Source organism: Lepidochelys kempii, chromosome 6 (assembly GCF_965140285.1).
Source record: "Lepidochelys kempii isolate rLepKem1 chromosome 6, rLepKem1.hap1, whole genome shotgun sequence".
NCBI lineage: Eukaryota > Metazoa > Chordata > Testudines > Cheloniidae > Lepidochelys > Lepidochelys kempii.
This window is the reverse complement of record NC_136385.1, coordinates 90,908,391-90,925,794: the sequence shown is the minus strand read 5'-3', so window position 1 is coordinate 90,925,794 and position 17,404 is coordinate 90,908,391. Positions and strand designations below refer to the sequence as shown.

At 47.5% G+C, this 17,404-nt stretch overlaps 1 protein-coding gene across 2 annotated transcripts in view; it reads left to right on the top strand.

Moving 5' to 3' along the window:
* Positions 1 to 17,404, top strand: part of LTBP2 (latent transforming growth factor beta binding protein 2) — a 126,206-nt gene that overhangs the window by 63,110 nt on the left and 45,692 nt on the right. The window lies entirely within an intron of this gene.

Sequence of the window (17,404 nt, the reverse complement as noted above, 5' to 3'; positions counted from 1 at the left end):
CACCCCCAGCTTTGCTCCATGCCTCCTCTCCTCAGGGCTCTCAGCATCTATGGATGCTCCTTTCTCCACCCAAGGTGCTGGTATAAAGAGGCCTTCTACCTGATGCTTGGGGTGTATCACTCTGCATTGTGCCCACCAGCAGAGACTCCACATCCCATGTTCAGAGCCCAGCTGTTTCTTTCAGACTCAGACCTGGGCCCTGCACATTGTTCATGTTGTTGGGCTGTAGCTCATTGACCCGGTCAACCACTTGCGCAGCAACGGTGCATCCTGCTCACATACCGCTTTCCTCTGGCACTGGGGATTTCCAAGAAAGCTCCCCTCTGTGCCCTCCTGTCCTGGGGAGCTGTGCACCAGAACCCAGTCTCGACAGCTCTTGGAATTTCAAGCATTCCAGCAACCAGAGACGGAAATGGCAGAAATTAGCTCAGCGTAAACACTTACAAATGTACGGCAGGGCAGCCAGGCGAGAGCTAGACAAATGAAGAACTTGTTTGGATTGACTTGCTGCCTGAGACACTGGATTATTAGTTGAGTCTGGAGACAGCCGGACGTCTCTGCTGACTTGCAGCTTTTATATTAGGTACACATTAGTGTGTGGGAAACATCAGAGAATCGGATGGAACCAAGGCCGACAGCTCTCTGAACTCACCCGCCATGCCCGTCCTGCCCGTTCTTCATTCACCTAGCATCAGCAGTGGTAGGGGCATTTCATATGCCACATCTGTGTCCAGTGGAGGCTGGGGCTGGGATGTGCCCAGGTGGGGTGTATTTTACTCCAGGCAGGGTATCAGCCCCACAGCTTTCATTTGCATGTGTGATTTTCAGTTGCCTGGTTTGTCCACTCTCTGTTGGGGGGACATGGATTTCTATGCCTCCTGGAAGAGGTGTGTTTGAGAAGGGATTTGGAAGAGGAGGGCTGAGGTGTGGCAGAGTGCTCAGGGAGCGGCTTTTGCCCACGTTAAGTTGGTGGTAAGACATCCAGAAAGAGAAGTTGGAGACAGGCTGAAACATGGGATTGGGTGGGGGTCAGGAGATATGTCAGGAGGGGTGAGGTAGATCTGTGAGTCACTGGTGTACGGAGGGTAATTAAAGCTGTGTGAGTGGATGAGATGATCTAGAGAGAGGGTGTGAAGGGATCAGAGGATGGGGCCAAGCATGGAGCCCAGTGGGAGCCACTTGCAGAGTGGGAGGCAGGAAGGAGGATCCCCTGGAACAGTTGCTGAAGGAATGACCAGAGAGGCTGGAGTGAACTGAGGCATGAAAGCCAAGGGAGGGCAAGACTGCAGAAAAGAGGATGTGCGACTGGCAGGGTCAGAAGTAGCTGAGGAGGAGGATGTTAGATTGGAGGCCCTGGGATTTGGCTGGGAAGAGGTCAACACCTGTGGGGAAAGCAGTATCAAAGGAGTGCGGAGGGTGAGAGCCAGGCTGATGTTTGTGTCGTGTTGGAGAAGAAGCTGAGTTACAGTGATGTTGTCAGCATCCCAGCATGAGGTCAAGAGGCCTGTGACAGGAGGTGGAGTGTTAGGACCATTCACAGCAATGCAGTGTTATTTCTGCTGACTCACCAGTCTAGATGACTCGTGGTTAGCTTCCAGCTTGGGGTTGGAGTGCCTCTGTGGGGTACGAGGGCCAGGGAGTGCTGCAAAGAGGAGAAAGTGAGGCGAAGAAGATGGCTTTAGCTGAGGGTTATATCTTACTCTTAAGTTACCAACAGAGGCAAACCCAGGCAGGGCATGAGTTTGGCCACTAACCCTGTGGCCTCAGCGCAGTGTCCCTTGCCCACTACAGAAGCCGAGGGATAAAGGAGAACAGAAATTGAGAGGTTTTCCCTACAGCTAAGGTGTTTGCTACACCATAAGACACAGCAGAAACTAACACAGAGGCCAATTCCCCAAAGTGCTCGGTGATAGAAACTCCAAGAGAACAGAAATTAAAGTCCCGAAAGCTTCTCCAAGCAGATGGACCCCCCCTCCGCCCCCCTGCACACACACATACCTCTTTTCCCAGCCCCACTGCATTTCCTGTGGGTTTTGCCTCCCAGGGCCATTCTCAGTCTGTCAGAAACCCTACCCTAACGCCCTTGGTGCTGCCTGTTTCAGGCATTGTCCCCACCAGCAGAGGCTCAGAACACTGCTTCGCCTTCTCTAGGATGGGGCCACAGAGTGGGAAGCTTAGCAAGATAGAAATAGCACCCATCACTTTTCCGCAGAGCCTGGTTAGCTCTGTGGGAGTGAGCATCCCTGCGAGGATGGGGTGCTGCTGGATTTGTCCAGGTGTTGTGTACCGTCTTTTGCACTGACTAAATGGCTGGGAGAAACCACTTCCCTTCTGCCCCTCCCAAACAAGCTTTCAAGAGTTTCTGGCTGGAGCAGTAAACTAGTAAAGCAGGCCCTTTCAGACTCTGCCCCTTCCCTTCTCCCACAGGATAGCCAGAGGTCAGCCTAGCAATGGGCCCAGATCCAGCAGTCCTGCAAACTCCCTGCCCAGTAGGGTTCACTCCTGCTGCTCTCTTTCTCCCCGCCGACCCCACCCGGGAGGAGGTTTTAACTTCATTAAGATACCGTTCTTTGAAGGCCATCATTTTATTTGTATTTCTCCCACATTTTTCAAGGTTTTGTCCTAGAGAAGAATCTGAATGTGCTGGAAAGTTGGATCCTGTAGTGTCTGGCTTGGCGTCTGCAATGTTCCCCATATGGACCTCCCACCGTGTTAGGCATAGCTGGCAAATGGCTGGCAGCTCCCCCAGCTGGAGCCACAGTCATTAGATCTATGGAATGGTATTGCAAGCCGCATGCCATTCTCCCCGCTGCACCCTTAGGCATTGTAAAAGCAATTGGAACCCTCTTGGAAACCAAACTCTGGCTGGCCTCACCACAGTCAGATCAGGGATGATGCAGAGAAAAGAGATTTAAAAGATTTGATGAAGCCTCCAGAAGGACCTAGTTCTACTGAAGTGGCACAATCTGCCATGGACACCGCTCTCACCGTGGCGATGCACATGGGCATGGCTGGAAGTGGGGAAGGAGCTGAGGCTTACACATGATTTCAGTTTCATAATGCTTCTCGGCCAGAGGAATCCCAACAGGCTTGAGACACATTCCTGACTTGCTCTCTGGAGGTCTCCCTTTGCCCATCACTCAGGGGTGGCTGGATGGGCTGCAGCAGCTGGTTCACAGTGCACAGCAACACAACACAACCAGTTAGCACATTAAATGCAGAAGAATCTTGTATCTAGTTGGAACAGCTAGTAAAGTAGAGTGGAGTTACCCGAGCTGAAAGTTACCCCAGCCACCAAGGCTAACAGTCCAAGGCGGGATCTTGGTCACAGCTCGCCTCGATGACAGCACCTCCAGCAACACAGCACCCCTTGCTGGGGCCATGGGGAATGTTGTGACTCATGGGGAAGCTGTCTGTCACAGATCGTCTGGAAACAACACATCTGGAGAGCAGGACTCTTTAGCCCAACACCCTTTGGGCAGCTTTAGAGATTCCTATTCTCAACTGTCGCAGAGTCTCTTGGGCCTTGCGATTGTCCACTGGCTCCAAGAAATGGACTCATTCCCTCGCCCCGTACCTAGCAGTCTGCCTGCTCCTAGGGATGCAGTCACTTGTGTGCTTTCCCTCTGGAGCCCATTGCTAAGGCTGAGCTGTCTGCTTTTCTGCTGGCAGTGGTTTCAGCAGCTGGGTCAGAGTTTCTTCACTTGGGGAGCAGGTCTTTTCTGCTGTGTGTTAAACCAGGCTGAGGTTTCAGTGACATGCTTGGAGCCTTTACTCAGCCCAAGGAGAAAGGATTTTGCAGTCTGGTTTCGATTAACCGTGCACACTCCAGCCTGTTTCTCTCTGGCTGGCTCCATCCCTGGGTTGTTTACTGAAGGCCTATTGACTAAAACCCAAACTAGGCTGAATGCTAGAGATAGGATTTCTTGGCGGCAGAACACTGGGCTCCCACTAGCCATCGACTGCCTGTCACGCTGATGCCATCCCTAGGTTTCTTGGGCCCGTGCTGCACATTCTCATTGCACAGCCTTAGTTCCTTGCCTGTCTCTCCTGATGCCGCTCTGAGAGCTATATTCTCCTTTTGTTGGAACCTGCCTCCTTTTTTCTCAGGAGGCCTCCTGTTTGCTGCACTCTTGGTTCACTGTGTGCTGACGGTTATACCTGGCTCCGCTCCATCACCTCATAATCAGCAGTGACTCTCCCTTCACCTACAGAGCTTCCTAACAATCTCTGTTAAACACCCTGCTCCCCACCCCCACCCCTCCATCCAGTGCCTGCACCAAATCAGTGTGTCCAGCCATTCATCACTCTCAGTCTCTTCTGGCTTCTGTAAACCCTTGGGCCTAACTCATTCCCCTTCCACACACAACTGCCATCACTGTCTTGGAAGGTGCCTAGAGCACTAGAGAAGAGATGTAACCTAAAAATACATTCATCAAAGTGTGCAGAGACCTGGCCAATGGTGCTTCCATCCAGTGCAGTGTCTCCAGAAGGGCTGGCGTTAAGTGGCTTTGTGTCCTGAACGTGGCCAAGGAATCCAGCTCATTTTTGATTCACCGCCAGTCTGGGGACCCTTTCCATCCTGCCTGGGGCAGCACTGCCCATGTGCTGTGTCAGTACCCCAGGGGCAGTGTGGTATAATGTATCTGGCACTGGGCTGGGAGCAGCTCTGTCATTAACCTGATGTACAGGGCAGCAGGAGCCCAGGGCCACACGCTGGGGAGGGGGGCAGTGAAAGCCAGGGCCCTAGATTCTCCTCTCCTGGGATGGTTGTAATTGGGTGGCAGATGAGAGAAAATAGTATCTCGAGTCTTTCTGACTGTGTAAAGGTCAACTTGATGGACTGAAAATCCCCTGTGACTGATCTTCTCGCTGGTGGTTTCCTTTTTCATGCTGACAAGCGTGACTATTTTAACAGCCGAGGAGATAAGCGGCTGCATGAACCCTGGGAATCCAAGGCTGTCAGTGGAGCACACTCACTTCCCTCTGTCGGAGGCTGTGAGCTAATGGCACCTGCCTCCCAATGAGATCACTGAGAAAGCACGTACCCTTTGCCGATGTGGAAGGCAGGCCTTCCTTGGGACGCTGCTGCATTTGCAGCTATAACAAAGACTAGGCTTGCTCAGAGTTGTGAGCCTGGTTGACAGGGGGCTGGGGAAGGGCTCTTTGGAAAGGGCTCCTCTCTGTCCTGTCTAGAAGAAGTCCTGTTGCACAGCCACCTGGAGAGCACTCGCTCCTTAAATGCAGATCCTGCTGCCTGAAGAACTGGCAGGGAGGCAGGGCTCAGCAGGCACAGCATTTTAATCTGGAGCCAGACCATAATGCCTTCAAACAAGCCTGAAATCTCCCTGCCCAACAGGTGCTGCTCAGCTGCTCCCTAGGGTATGTCTACACTATGGGCACTATAATGGCACCGCTGCAGCGCTGCCATGTAGACGTTTCCTGCATCGATGGCAGGGTTTCTTCTGTCAGTGTAGGCAATCCACCTCCCCGAGCAGCGGTAACTAGGTTGAAGGAAGAATGCTTCTGTCTACACAGGGGGCTAGGTAGCTTAACTTCCGTGCTCAGGGGTGTGAATTTTTCACAGCGCTGAGCGCCATGGCTTCATCAGTGTAAATTGTAAGCATAGACCAGGGCTAAGCCTCACTCTGACCTTCTAGAAAAGAATCAGACACAGACACAGAGGAGCCCAGGACCTTCTGGCAGCCTTTGCTGACCCTAGCACTGCCGCTATTCAATCTGAGCACCAGATCTATTTTCTTCCAGTCACTACCCACTGTTAAATTCCAGAACACTAACCTACCAAGCCTGTCTCCCGTTGCCAAGAGCTGGGAGGTTAAAAGTGGATGGTTAAGTTCAGATGCAGTTCTCCTTCACTTTGCTGGCTTTCCAGATTGGCCTTTTGTTGATTTCCTTGTCTCGGTTCACATCGTATTTCAAGGAAGTAAATTATCCTCTGCTTGTGTAACCAAGTCCAAGCTGGCAGTTAGTTGACATCCTCCTGCAGCCATAGGGTCTCATCGCTTTGTGACCATATCCTGACAGAAAGAGAGCAGCCTCCATACCAATATTTCAGACATCGTGTCTTGGTTCCCCTTGGTGCAGAGATCTGCTCATGTTACGCAACAGTTGCTCTTTCAATGAACATGGGTTACTTCGCAAAATTAATCTGTTCGTCTACAGCAGTGGTTCCCAAACTGGGCTTCATGAACCCCTGGGGGTTTGCGAAATGTTACAGGGGGTTCTTGGGAAAAAATTCCCTAATGGCGGACAGAGCTGTCCCTAGGGACCCTGGGCAGCACAGGGCCAGCAGCCTGGAGCCCCTGGACTTCCAAGAGCTAAGCAGATCAAAGCAAGCGTATCTACCACACCGAGGAGATTTAAACTTCAAGACTCCTTATAAGAAATGGAAAGGGAGGCGGATATTTGTTGCTGTTTTTAAAATTAAATAGGCAGCTAGTATTGTTTTTTAAATTATTATGAAGAACAGGTTTAAGCTTTGTTGTAACGTTCGTTGTTTGCCTGGGCTGTTCAAGACCTGAATGCTTGTGTAGGAGGAACTCTCTGAGTTGGCTTCTTAAATACCTTCATGCTGTTTCATATCTGATACTTCTTGATGAAACATAGGAGCCTTGTCTTATAATAGGCTTATTCAAAGTGATACAAGCTTCGAAAGTGAGATCTTGGAAGAGTGTTGCCGTTTTCATAATGTAATAAAAATACTGTAATGATAAATAATTAATAATAAATAGTGTGTAACAAGCATGTCATAAAAATTTATATTTCCAAGATCACTGCTTTTATAATTTATACTCAGGTAAAGTGATCAATGGCTCCATGTCTAGTTGGCAGCTGGTATCAAGAGGAGTGCCCCAAGGGTCGGTCCTGGGGCCGGTTTTGTTCAATATCTTCATTAATGATCTGGAGGATGCCGTGGACTGCACCCTCAGCAAGTTTGCAGATGACACTAAACTGGGAGGAGGGTAGATATGCTGAAGGGTAGGGATAGGATACAGAGGGACCTAAACAAATTAGAGGATTGGGCCAAAAGAAATCTGATGAGGTTCATCAAGGACAAGTGCAGAGTCCTGCACTTAGGACGGAAGAATCTCATGCACTGCTACAGACTAGGGACCAAATGGCTAGGCAGCAGTTCTGCAGAAAAGGATCTAGGGGTTACAGTGGATGAAAAGCTGGATATGAGTCAACAGTGTGCCCTTGTTGCCAAGAAGGCTAACAGGATTTTGGGCTGTATAAGTAGGACCATTACCAGCAGATTGAGGGGCGTGATCATTCCCCTCTATTCGGCATTGGTGAGGCCGCATCTGGAGTACTGTGTCCAGTTTTGGGCCCCACACTACAAGAAGGATGTGGAAAAATTGGAAAGAGTCCAGCGGAAGGCAACAAAAATGATTAGGGGGCTGGAGCATATGACTTATGAGGAGAGGCTGAGGGAACTGGGACTGTTTAGTCTGCAGAAGAGAAGAATGAGGGGGAATTTGATAGCTGCTTTCAACTACCTGAAAGGGGGTTCCAAAGAGGATGGATCTAGACTGTTCTCAGTGGTAGCAGATGACAGAACAAGGAGTAATGATCTCAATGTAAGGTCATGCATTTAGGAATTAATAACAAGAATTTTAGTTATAAGCTGGGGACGCATCAGTTAGAAGTAATGGAGGAGGAGAAGGATCTTGGAGTATTGGTTGATCACAGGATGACTATGAGCCGCCAATGTGATATGGCCATGAAAAAAGCTAATGCTGTCTTGGGATGCATCAGGCGAGGTATTTCCAGTAGAGATAAGGAGGTGTTAGTACCGTTATACAAGGCACTGGTGAGACCTCATCTGGAATACTGTGTGCAGTTCTGGTCTCCCATGTTTAAGAAGGATGAATTCAAACTGGAACAGGTACAGAGAAGGGCTACTAGGATGATCCGAGGAATGGAAAACCTGTCTTATGAAAGGAGACTCAAGGAGCTTGGCTTGTTTAGCCAAACTGAAAGAAGGCTGAGGGGAGATATGATTGCTCTCTACAAATATATCAGAGGGATAAATACCAGAGAGGGAGAGGAATTATTTAAGCTCAGTACCAATGTGGACACAAGAACAAATGGGTATAAACTGGTCATCGGGAAGTTTAGACTTGAAATTAGACGAAGGTTTCTAACCATCAGAGGAGTGAAGTTTTGGAATAGCCTTCCAAGGGGCAAAAGATCTATCTGGCTTTAAGATTAAACTCGATAAGTTTATGGAGGAGATGGTATGATGGGATAACATGATTTTGGCAATTAACTGATCTTTAAATATTCCTCGTAAATAGGCCCAATGGCCTGTGATGGAATGTTAAATGGGGTGGGATCTGAGTCACTACAGAGAATTCTTTCCTGGGTATCTGGCTGGTGAATCTTGCCCATATGCTCAGGGTTCAGCTGATCGCCATATTTGGGGTCGGGAAGGAATTTTCCTCCAGGGCAGATTGGAAGAGGCCCTGCAGGTTTTTCGCCTTCCTCTGTAGCATGGGGCACTTGCTGGAGGATTCTCTGCTTCTTGAAGTCTTTAAACTATGGTTTGAGGACTTCAATAGCTCAGACATAGGTGAGAGGTTTATTGCAGGAGTGGGTGGGTGAGATTCTGTAGCCTGCATTGTGCAGGAGGTCAGACTAGATGATCATAATGGTCCCTTCTGACCTTAATAGCTATGAATCTATAATAGCTAAGTTGCAGTGGGGGTGGTTTAGATTGGATATTAGGAAAAACTTTTTCACTAGGAGGGTGGTGAAGCACTGGAATGGGTTACCTAGGGAGGTGGTGGAATCTTCTTCCTTAGTGGTATTTAAGGTCAGGCTTGACAAAGCCCTGGCTGGGATGATTTAGTTGGGGATTGGTTCTGCTTTGAGCATGGGGTTGGACTAGATGACCTCCTGAGGTCCCTTCCAACCCTGATATTCTATGATTCTGTGATGAAAGGAGAAAATCCCTGGAAATATTCATTTTTAGGAGGGTGTTTGTGAGACTTGACATTTTAGTGAAAGGGGTTCACAGGTTGTTAAAGTTTGGGAACCACTGGTCTAGAGTCTGACCATTAACTTGCTTCATTAACGAGCAACAGCAATCTGCCCACTGCAGATAAGAGTCACACTGGTGCTAAGAGGGTACAAGACTCCATGACTTTCAGTATCTTTCAGCCTATTTATTGTCTTCAGAATGGAGTCTTTCTCCCCAGCAGTGTCTGGCTGATGGTGCTGGGTGTGGTCTATGTCTCTGTAAAGGCCTTTTGGAGAAGAAGTTGAGCCTCACTCTCTATTCATGTTCCATCATCGTCTGATTGCAGGAACACCTTGCTCCCTGTTGGAGTGCTTCCGTGTTACAATGCTGTGACATTTGTGTGTTTGCTATCACAATTGTGCCAGGGCTGACAGATGACTCTCCAGGCACTATTGTGTCCTGCAGTCAGCCCCCAGTATATGGACTAGGCAGTGGGACTGGCCTGGAATCTCTTTAACGGTTCCAATCCCAGTGGGTAGGGTGGGGCAGAGAGTGGTTTTTTTAAAGTGTTGTAACTTCAACCTCAGTGACCATGCCCCCACCCTCACACTTTCAATGCCACACCCCCAGCCTCAGCATCCTGCAGTGGCCACACTCCCAGCATCACTAACACTTATATTCTTTGAGCATCTCTGGTTACTTTTTAGTGCTGAACTGGTGGGGAGGTGGATGAGCTTCTACTTAGTCTTTAGTTCTGGCTGCAGCCCAGACTTGCTGGCACAGAGTGCATCTCTGCCTCCCAAAGGGTGTCCCTGGCCTTACCAGTGATGTCACATGGCTGGGGAGGTAGGTTACTGTCTCCCCTGTGTCTGTCACAGGCTCATAGACTCATAGATATTAAGGTCAGAAGGGACAATTATGATTATCTAGTCTGACCTCCTGCACAATGCAGGCCACAGAATCTCACCCACCCACTCCTGCAATAAACCTCTCACCTATGACTGAGCTATTGAAGTCCTCAAATCATGGTTTAAAGACTTCAAAGTGCAGAGAATCCTCCAGCAAGTGACCCATGCCCCATGCTGCAGAGGAAAGTGAAAAACCCCCAGGGTCTCTTCCAATCTGCCCTGGAGGAAAATTCCCTCCCGACCCCAAATATGGTGATCAGCTGAACCCTGAGCATGTGAGCAAGATTCACCAGCCAGATACCTAGGAAAGAATTCTCTGTAGTAACTCAGATCCCACCCCATCTAACATCCCATCACAGGCCATTGGGCCTATTTACCATGAATAGTTAAAGATCAATTAATTGCCAAAATCATGTTATCCATCTCCTCCATAAACTTACCGAGTTTAATCTTGAAGCCAGATAGGTCTTTTGCCCCCACTGCTTCCCTTGGAAGGCTGTTCCAGAACTTCACTCCTCTGATGGTTAGAAACCTTCCTCTAATTTCAAGTCTAAACTTCCCGATGACCAGTTTATATCCATGTGTTCTTGTGTCCACATTGGTACTGAGCTTAAATAATTCCTCTCCCTCTCCGGTATTTATCCCTCTGATATATTTATAGAGAGCAATCATATCTCCCCTCAGCCTTCTTTTGGTTAGGCTAAACAAGCCAAGCTCCTTGAGTCTCCTTTTATAAGATAGGTTTTCCATTCCTCGGATCATCCTAGTAGCCCTTCTCTGTACCTGTTCCAGTTTGAATTCATCCTTCTTAAACATGGGAGACCAGAACTGCACACAGTATTCCAGATGAGGTCTCACCAGTGCCTTGTATAATGGTACTAACACCTCCTTATCTCTACTGGAAATACCTCACCTGATGCATCCCAAGACTGCGTTAGCTTTTTTCATGGCCATATCACATTGGTGGCTCATAGTCATCCTGTCATCGACCAATACTCCGAGGTCCTTCTCCTCCTCTGTTACTTCCAAGTAATGCGTCCCTAGTTTATAACAAAAATTCTTGTTATTAATCCCTAAATGCATGACCTTACACTTCTCACTATTAAATTTCATCCTATTACTATTACTCCAGTTTACAAGGTCATCCAAATCTTCCTGAATGATATCCCGGTCTCTCTCTAAATTGGCAATACCTCCCAGCTTTGCATCATCCACAGACTTTATTAGCACACTTCCACTTTTTGTGCCAAGGTCAGTAATAAAAAGATTAAATAAGATTGGTCCCAAAACCAATCCCTGAGGAACTCCACTGGTAACCTCCCTCCAGCCTGACAGTTCACCTTTCAGTATGACCTGCTGTAGTCTCCCCTTTAACCAATTCCTTATCCACCTTTCAATTTTCATATTGATCCTCATCTTTTCCAGTTTAACTAATAATTCCCCATGTGGCATCGTATCAAACGCCTTACTGAAATCTAGGTAAATTAGATCCACTGCATTTCCTTTGTCTAAAAAATCTATTACTTTCTCAAAGAAGGGGATCAGGTTGGTTTGGCACAATCTACCTTTTGTAAAACCATGTTGTATTTTGTCCCATTTACCATTGACCTCAATGTCCTTAACTACTTTCTCCTTCAAAATTTTTTCCAAGACCTTGCATACTACAGGTGTCAAACTAACAGGCCTGTAGTTACCTGGATCACTTTTTTTTCCTTTCTTAAAAATAGGAACTATGTTAGCAATTCTCCAGTCATATGGTACAACCCTGAGTTTACAGATTCATTAAAAATTCTTGCTAATGGGCTTGCAATTTCGGGTGCCAATTCCTTTAATATTCTTGGATGAAGATTATCTGGGCCCCCTGATTTAGTCCCATTAAGCTGTTCAAGTTTTGCTTCTACCTCAGATATGGTAATATCTACCTCCATATCCTCATTCCCATTTGTCATGCTACCATTATCCCTAAGATCTTCATTAAAGACTGAGGCAAAGTATTTGTTTAGATATTGGGCCATGCCTAAATTATCCTTATCCTCCACTCCATCCTCAGTGTTTAGCGGTCCCACTTCTTCTTTCTTTGTTTTCTTCTTATTTATATGGCTATAGAACCTTTTACTATTGATTTTAATTCCCTTTGCAAAAGTCTACTTGACTTTTAGCCTTTCTCACTTTATCTCTACATGTTCTGACCTCAATAAGGTAGCTTTCCTTGCTGATCCCTCCCATCTTCCACTCCCTGTATGCTTTCTGCTTTTTCTTTCTGAGATGCTTGCTCATCCAGCTTGGTCTACAACTCCTGCCTGTGAATTTTTTTCTCCTTTCTTGGGATGCAGGCTTCCGATAGCTTCTGCAACTTTGACTTGAAGTAATCCCAGGCCTCCTCTGCCTTTAGATCCATAAATTCTTCAGTCCAATCCACTTCCCTAAATAATTTCCTTAATTTTTGAAAGTCAGCCCTTTTGAAATCAAAAACCCTAGTCGCAGATTTATTTTTGTTTATCCTTCCGTTCAGTTTGAACTGAATTAGCTCATGATCACTTGAACCAAGGTTGTCCCCTACAACCATTTCTTCTATGAGGTCCTCACTACTCACCAAAATCAAATCTAAAATGGCATCCCCTCTTGTCGGTTCAGCAACTACTTGCTGAAGGAATCCATCAGCTATCGCATCTAGGAAAATCTGAGCCCTATTATTGTTACTAGTACTTGTCCTCCAGTCTATATCTGGGAAGTTAAAGTCTCCCATGATCACGCAGTTTCCATTAGTATTTACTTCATTAGAAACATTAAAGAGGGCTCTACCCATATCCAAACTAGATCCCGGTGGTCTATAGCACACCCAAACACTATCCCAGGGGAGGCTCTAATAGTTTTCTTCCCCAGTGTGATTTTTTGCCCAGACAGACTCGGTCTTATCCATTCCGGTGCTTCTTATTTCTTTACATTCTACCTCATCATTGATATACAGTGCTACTCCACCACCTTTACCTTTATTTCTGTCTCTCCTAAACAGCACAGACCCTTCAATACCCGTACTCCAGTCATGACGACTATTCCACCAGGTCTCTGTTATCCCTGTATCATCTGGTTTCACTTCCTGCACCAGTAGCTCTAGTTCCTCCATCTTCTTTCCTAGGCTCCTCGCATTGGTGTACAAACATCTTAATTTTTGCTGTTTGGCCTCGCTCACGTTCTTTACCCGATTAGGCACGGACATTCTACAGCCAGTATGACCTACTAGACTGGTATCCACACTGCCCTTCCTCCTTATGTCCATTCTCCTACCCACGGCCGTACCCTTTCTTACTTTGTTTTCATCCCTCTCAATGTTAAAATCCGGCGTGGCGATTACCTGGACATCTCCCAACCATCTCCCCCAAATTCCTAGTTTAAAGCTCTCTTAATCAGTTGTGCCAGCCTCCATCCTAGAAGTCTATTTCCTTCCCTACTCAGATGAAGTCCATTCCGAGAGAACTGTTCTCTATCCATGAATGCCTCCCAGTGGCCATACATCCCAAAGTCCTCCTTATAGCACCACTGCCTGAGCCATCTGTTGATAGTCATAATCTTGTCACACCTTTGTTGCCCTTCTCTAGGAACAGGCAGAATCCCACTGAAGAACACCTGAGCCTCGATTTCCTTAAGCGTCTTCCCCAGCCTGGCATAGTCTCCCTTGATATGTTCCAGTGAGAATCTACCGGTATCATTTGTTCCCACATGAAGGACAATGCGTGGATTCTTTCCCGCTCCTGTTAGTATCCTCTTCAACCTCAGGTCCACATCCCGTATCTTAGCAGCTGGAAGACAGTACACCCTTCTGTTCCCTGGATCAGCTCTGGTTACAGGCCTGTCCAACCTTCTCAGTAAGAAGTCCCCAATCACGTAGACCTGCCTTTTCCTGGTGACGGTGCGATTCTCTGGTCTATCCCCTGTTCCCTTTGGCTGCAAGTTCTTTCTATTCCTATTCTCCCTTGTAATCCTCTTCAACCCATCCTGTATCCTCCTGGGGCTCATATTTGGTGTAGTCTCCATTGACTCTTCCCCTTTTCCTATAGGACTAGCCGCTCGTCTTTTCTTCCTTGCCCTTCCACCTTCAGTGCTGAGCCCCTTCTTCATTTTCCAACTCTGCAAACCTGTTCTTGAGCTCTATTTCTCCTTCACTAGCCCATCTTTTCCTCTGCCTGGTTCTCTTAGACACATGCTTCCACTGTCCATTTTCTTCACCTAGCAGTCTCCCCTCAGAGTTCTTCGGTCCTGCTTCCATCTGCAAGTCTGAGCTTTTCCCTTCAGCCGCCTCATGTCTTTGCTCCATAATCTACTCGAATCCCCTTCAAAACTCAACCAGACTTTCCACTTGCATCTCCAATCCTCCGATCTTTTCTTCCATCAGCTCTATCAGACGGCACTTCAAGCAGACAAAACTCTTTCCAGGTACCCCTCCAGGATCATGTACATACCGCAGCTTCCGCATCCAGTCATCTTCATTGTGTCTTCCACTACTTGGGTCACTACCACTGGTGAATTAGCTTTGTGTTCTCTTGCCATTAGTTTCCCTAGTTCCTCTTCAGTGAGGGGAGTGGGGATCAACCTCCTAAAGGCTTAGTCCTGCCCTGCACTAAGTCTCCTGTGGTGACTTAAAGCTGCCTTAAGTGGGTGGCTGAGGGCTTTCCTCAGAGAGTGTTAGGTAGGACCCAGGATGATCTTCTGCCCAAGCCCTGAATAGCACTTGATGTTGTGCTTTTTTTTCACCCATAGTAGGGTCCTTTTATGGCCATTTTCACAGTCCACTGCCTTGTGGGTTGTCTCAGATTTGTCCCTTATTTATTCTTGGCATCCATGATGTGCTAGGTGCCTCACAGGCGCTATGGACAGACATGTTCCCTGCCATGAAGAACTTGCAGACCTGATACTACAAGGAAGAGCTACAAGTGCTAGATGGAGGACTAGGAAGCGGGGCAGATGAGGGGTGTCAGGATACAGCCATATGGTTACTTAGTTGTTACGTGCACGTCTTGTTCCAAAACATATTCCACAATACGTGGGAAAAAAATCCGTCACTCCACAAAAATCTCTTTCCAGGACAAAGTGCCCCTTTAACCACTCTCCACCCCAGCCTGGCTCCCTCCCCAGCTCCTCCCACTCCCTGAAGTTAACTTTCATTCACTCCAAAACACGGTACCTGAATTGGGCCTCTTTGGAATTTGTTGGCTGGATTGTACTCGCCTATAAAAAGATTGAGAGACTTAATTATGTAGGTTATGGACCACTTTTAAACCCACCAAACTATTTTAAGACACTATTTAAAATTCTGTGTAGTGAGAGTGAGTCAGGAAATCATGTGCAGCCAGAGCAGAGAGCTCCTTGTAAAAAGGGGGAAAAGGTAATAAATGTCCCCTCAGCTGTTATTTCAGCATCTCGTTGGGGCCTATGTCATTCCTTCCATTTCCCTTGTCAAGTGCTCATGGACAGTCCAAGCAGAGGACCTGAGACATCGCAGAGGTGGAAAGATGACTGATTGCAGGTGTTGTAACTGTGCTGCTTTGCTGGCACTTGTCAACGGCGGAAGCAACTGGAAAATGTTGCAATTCATCTGCCCAGCCAGGCCATCATCCAGGCACTCTCTGGCCTGGTCTGGGTGCTCTTTGCTATTTTTCTGCCCTGAGAATCTTCAGACCTGTAGCACAGCCAGTCTGGGGGCACCTTCTCAGGTCTGAGTTGCAGGCTCCTTAACTAGAGTTGTTGGTGTATCTAGGAGCTGCCTGTTAATTGTGCTACACATTTGCTTGGGATACTGAGGCTGTTTTCAAGGTAAATTTCCCAATAAGGAGCAAGAGGCATGTGCATGAGAATAGAAATGTGTGGGGAACCCTAGGCCTGATGGGTTGTCCACCCTCCTGTTTCCACTTAGGCCATATACTTACATGATGAATCACTGGCTGCAACGTTATGATTCATTGGGGGTGAATGATGGTGGGGCTGTGGCTTGCACATCCGCACTTGAGACCCAATAGTAACTTATTTCATAAGGAAAAAAACATTTGTTTATCAGTGGGAGATCGGCCAGCATAACTCTGGTTTGTGCCCCCTCTGGATGAGCCTGGCATGTATGACTCTTCATACAGGATCCTGTGCCTCTCTCTGAAGGTGTTAGGGGAGCAGCAGGAGTCAGAGCCTTGCATGTGACATTAGTGATAACCAGGTCCTGCTTCAGGGAAGGTTGTTGATGGGGGTGTTTTTTTGTGGGTGATGACATTGCTCCAGAGAGGTGACTGTGTGAAGAGATTGGGCCCTTCCCTTTGGGACTCAGCATCAAACTACTATTCATGCTCCCCCCAAAGCGGGGAGATTGCAGTCCTCCCTCCTTGAGGATCTCAAAGCACCAGCACATGCCTGCGAGTTGGAGCCAATTTGCATCCTAGTACCCTTACAGTTGCTTGGGTTTGGAAACCAACTGATAGAAGTCTGGGAGATAGCCAGATAGGCTGAGACCAAGGTCACAGAGGATACTCAGACACCATGGAGGTAGGTAGGGGCTGCTTCAGACCACGCAAAACTCATGTCACACTGAGGGCGTAGGTCAGAACTAAGGCTGATTGGTTGTTGTGGTAAGAAATGGGCAACGTCCTTATGTTAGGATTTCTTAAGGCATGGCCCAGAATATGTGAATTACTGTTAAAGCTGTTTATCATGGGGAACGTATGAGAAACGTCAACTGACTGCTCTTTATTTTACAGTAAAAATTGTAAAATAATTCTGATAATATTTCATAATAATTTAAAACCACGTAAAAATCCATCCAGACTCCAGCATGCTGCACGTACAGCCTGGTTTGGGAAAGTTCCTGGGGGAGTCTGGGTTGTCAGCAGGCCGGCTGGGGCGACAAAGACCGAGGAAATGTTTTCGAAAGCGTCCAAGTCCCATTTTCAGAAGGGGAGCTGGACATTGAGGACCCTATGTTTCATTGAAAGTCAATGGGATTTGGGCTCCTAAGCCACTTTGAGCACTTCTGAAAATGTTACCTGTGGGCTTGCTGTGAAACCCACTTCAGAGCCATGACTTTTGTCCCGTGCAGCCTTACTCCTAACCCTGCCCATGGCCTGCAGGTGTTAAAGGTGAATTGTTTAACCACTCAGTTGGAGGACAAACTTATGAAGTGATCAACTCATGCTTGGAAACGCTACATGGTGAGGTTGGGTGTCTGAAACGGCTGCTCTTGGGCCACTCCCATTCTCCATCCTGCTCCCCATCCCACCCCAGGAGGCTGGCTGTGGTGGGTTAGTGTGGTACAATCCAACTTGATCCTGTGCGGTATGTTTTATGGACTCTTTGGGCCAGGCTTTCGGAAGTGTGCAGTCTCCATTTAGGCCAAAAATAAATCACCAGATCTTTAAAAGAGCCCAGTATATTGCGTGTTGAATTCTTTGGAAAATCTAACCATAAATCTCACACATAGGAGGTGCTGAGATTCTTATGAAAATCTGGCCCTAATCTCTGTGCTGAGCAGTGGGAA